Below are 4,206 nucleotides of genomic sequence, written 5' to 3' on the forward strand. Positions count from 1 at the left end.
CCTGGGCGACAAAGCAAGACTCCATCTCAAAAAAAAAAAAAAAAATTGCTACTGTCTTACAATGGTGAAGGTCAGGAGCAAAGTTATATATGTTTAATAATAACAGACTGTACTGCTTGTTTACAACAACAAACTACTAGGCAATCTATATTCAATAAGGTGAGGAAAGAATTGCTTGTCAGGAGTGGTCTTTTCAGTCTCACCTGAATACACTGATAACATTGCAACATCTACAGCTATGAAATGCCATTTATATGCCGGGGAGAGTGGGGGAAGGCAGCTATTTAATTATTCCCAGAGGGTACAGGCTATTTGCTTTTAGGGATGGTCATTTTTTTGGGTCCTTAATTAGACAATAACCAGCAGGAAAAAAAGGTGATAAACAGACTGCTATGCTTAAAGGCTAATCAGCTGAGTATATGGATCCAAATTAAGGTCTTATGTTGCTTTGTCTTTACTAGGTGATTAGAATGTTTCAGGCTTCACAGACAAAATACACTTAGAAGACATGTTGGTTGATCAAAACACTCAGCCAAAGAAATGAATAATTATTTCTTTATACTGTTCCCAAACACATAAAAGCTGGGTTCTGTGATGTGGGCAGATCTACTCATCAGATGCTACAGAGAGAGACTAACACTAGGGGGGCATGCTGGCAGAGAGCCAGGTGCTCATAGCTGCACATACCCCACTCATGACACAAAATCTGTATATTCACCGATCTACAAAATGCTTTCATCATTGTGCTTAATAATTCCTTATCATCTCCAAAGTAAAATTAGATGACAAGTATTTGCCAAGGCACAACACAAGAGGGTGACACATGACTGTGACACTCTTTGTCTGCTGTGCACTTAGCCTCCTTTTAATTGTCTGTCCTCAGAGAAGTTAGAGCTACACCAAATGCAAACAGGATGGCAAACAGAGAGGCCAGAGCAAAAGATCATTTTTTCACTTTCTAAATACTGGAAGTTATTAATTTACCCATTCTGACCTTGTATTTGCTCAACTTATAAGCAGAAGACTTTCTTATACAGTAAAATTTAAGTTGTTGCCATAAACCCCTAACTGCTTTAAAATAGCTCTTCTGCCTATACCTAGTGCTCTGAGAGGAGGGAGGATTGATTGAGACCAGGAGTTAAGAGGAGTTAAGAGGAGTTAAGACTGCCTGGGCAACATGGCGAACCCCATCTCTAAAAAAAAAAGTCGGGTGCGGTGGCTCATGCCTATAATCCCAGAACTTTGGGAGGTCGAGGCGGGTGGATCACCTGAGGTCAAAAGTTTGAGACCAGCCTGGCGAACATAGTGAAACCCTGTCTCTACTAAAATACAAAAATTAGCCAGGCATGGTGGTGGGTGCCTGTAATCCCAGCTACTCAGGAGGCTGAGACAGGAGAATCGCTTGAACCTAGGACGCGGAGGTTGCAGTGAGCCGAGATCGTGCCACTGCACTCTAGCTTGGGTGACAGAGCAAAACTCTGTCTTAAAAAAAAAAAAATTAGCTGAGGATGGTGGCACATGCCTGTAGCCCTAGCTGCTCCAGAGACTGAGGCAGGAGAATCGCTTGAATCCGCGAGTTTAGGGTACAGTGAGCTAGGACCACGCCACTGCGCTCCAGTCTGGGTAACAGAAGGAGATCCCATCTCTAAATAAATAAAAAATAGTTCTCCTTCCCTGCAGCCTGCTATGGTTGCACTGTTATTTCATACTTCGCCTGAAAATTGTACTCTTACAGTTATCCTTTGCTGTAGAAAACAGTTTTTTGACTGGGTACGGTGACTCATGCCTATAATCCCAGCACTTTGGGAGGCTGAGGCCGGGTGGATCACTTGAGGTCAGAAGTCTGACACCAGCCTGGCCACCATGGTGAAACCCTGTCTCTACTAAAAATACAAAAATTAGCTGGGCATGGGGGTGCACGCCTGTAATCCCAGCTACTAGGAAGGCTAAGGCAGGAGAATCGCTTGAACACAGGAGGGTTGTGAGCCAACACAGAGGCTGCAGTGAGCCAAGATCACGTCACTGCACTCCAGCCTGGGCGACAAGACTCCATCTCAAAAAAAAAAAAAAAAAAAAAAAAAAAGAGAAAAAAATAGTGTTTTTTCTTTTTTGCTCCAAAAAGCAACTATTTAAAGATACATAATAGGGCGGCATGCTGGCTCACAGCTGTAGTCCCAGCACTTTGGGAGGCTGAGGCCGACAGATCACTTGAGGTCAGGAGTTCAAGACCAGTCTGGCCAACATGGTGAAACCCCGTCTCTACTAAAAATACAAGAAAATTAGCTGGGCATGGTGGCAGGTGTCTGTAATCCCAGCTACTCAGGAGGATGAGGCAGGAAAATCACTTGAATCCAGGGGGTGGAGGTTGCAGTGAGCCAAGATTGCACCACTGCGCTCCAGCCTGGGCAACAGAGTGAGACCGCATCTCAAAAAAAAGAAAAGAAAAGATAACTCATGTATGTTCTGGGACCACATGGAGGCCCTCTCCAGAGCTGAAAGGAGAAAATATCAAACCATAAATGCAGTGAGAGAAGAGTAAGGAAGAGAAGACTGATAGCTCTGGGGGGTGTAGGGGAGTAGGAGTGGCTGGCTGATGGACGGGAAAGTCCTGGATGCAGTATTTACACATTCATTTTGTTCCTGCAGTAATATTTCTGGATACAGGTATTGTTCTTGGTGGCATGGTCCTTGCCCTCCTGGAATTTATAGCTATGCTGTAGGACTAAAATTTAAGCATAGGTTAGCTAAGCCAGCATAGGTTAAGAGGTCTCCCGGAAGAAGACCAAATATTCAGGCAGGTGAAGTGGGGGAGAAATTGGAAAAGAGCCACTGAGGCCAAGGCAACAGCACAATCAGAAGACCTGAAGCACAGAAGAGCTCCCTGTGATCAAGGAGCAGGGAGAAGGCTCATGTGTGGCTAGAGCCCAGTTGGCAAAAGTGGTTCAAGATCAGGCCGTAGCCAGATCCTGCAAGGCCTTGTTGCCACGCTAAGGACTTCGAACTTCCTCGTGAAAATGAAGAAGAGTCGTTGAATAGCGCAGGTCTGACAAGATTTTAAGAAGTTTCCCCTAGTCGCTGTGTGGGCAGTGGATGGGGGTGTAAGGAGAGCCTAAAGGAGAGACTGCTTGAAGGGTTATTGCGGGAGTCAAGGTGACAGCTGGTGGCAGGTTAAACTGGGAAAGAGGGGTAGAGATGATAGGAGGTGGAGAGATTAAGGATACATACCATTTAAAGTTGGAAACAACATGGACTGGAAATGAAGAATAAAGGAAAGAGTGGTGTCAACGGTACACTTGAAGTGTCTGGTGTAAGCAACTGGGTAGAGTGGTGCCAGTTACTGAAGGTGGGGACCTTGGAGGAGAAACCCACTTGGGGACCTATTTTTTTTTGAGACAGCGTTTCGCTCTTGTTACCCAGTCTGGAGTGCAATGGCGCGATCTCAGCTCACCGCAACCGCCGCCTCCCGGGTTCAAGCGATTCTCCTGCTTCAGTCTCCCGAGTAGCTAGGATTACAGGCGCCCACCACCACGCCCGGCGGGGGACCTAGTAAGTATGAAAAAGTGTGAGCAGGCCGGGCGCGGTGGCTCACGCCTGCAATCCCAGCACTTCGGGAGGCCGAGTCTGTAATCCTAGCACTTTGGGAGGCCGAGGCGGGCAGATCACTGGAGGTCGGGAGTTGGAGACCAGCCTGGCCAACATGGAGAAAACCCATCTCTACTAAAAATACAAAAATTAGCCGGGAGTGGTGGCGCATGCCTGTACTCCCAGTTACTCAGGAGACTGAGGCAGGAGAATTGCTTGAACCCGGGAGAGGTTGTGGTGAGCCGAGATCGCGCCACTGCACTCAAGCCTGGGCGACAGAGCGAGACTCCGTCTCAAAAACAAACAAAACCCCCCAAATGAGTAAAGAGTAATGTGGATATAATAAACAAACAAAAAGGGACTTCGTATTCTTTTTGCATAGGGAAGGGGAAGAAATGTAGCGAAGTGGAAGAGGATGGCACAGAAAAGGTGCAAAAAGAAAGGCTGTAGGCCGGGCGCGGTGGCTCAAGCCTGTAATCCCAGCATTTTGGGAGGCCGAGACAGGCGGATCACGAGGTCAGGAGATCGAGACCATCCTGGTCTACACGGTGAAACCCCGTCTCTACTAAAAAATACAAAAAACTAGCCGGGCGAGGTGGTGGGCGCCTGTAGTCCCAGCTACTC

At 46.8% G+C, this 4,206-nt stretch overlaps 1 pseudogene; it reads right to left on the minus strand.

The window, feature by feature from the left end:
- The window catches only part of LOC116418933, a 30,488-nt pseudogene that overhangs the window by 7,388 nt on the left and 18,894 nt on the right, over nt 1–4,206 (minus strand).

Source organism: Piliocolobus tephrosceles, chromosome 1, assembly GCF_002776525.5.
Source record: "Piliocolobus tephrosceles isolate RC106 chromosome 1, ASM277652v3, whole genome shotgun sequence".
Lineage (NCBI taxonomy): Eukaryota > Metazoa > Chordata > Mammalia > Primates > Cercopithecidae > Piliocolobus > Piliocolobus tephrosceles.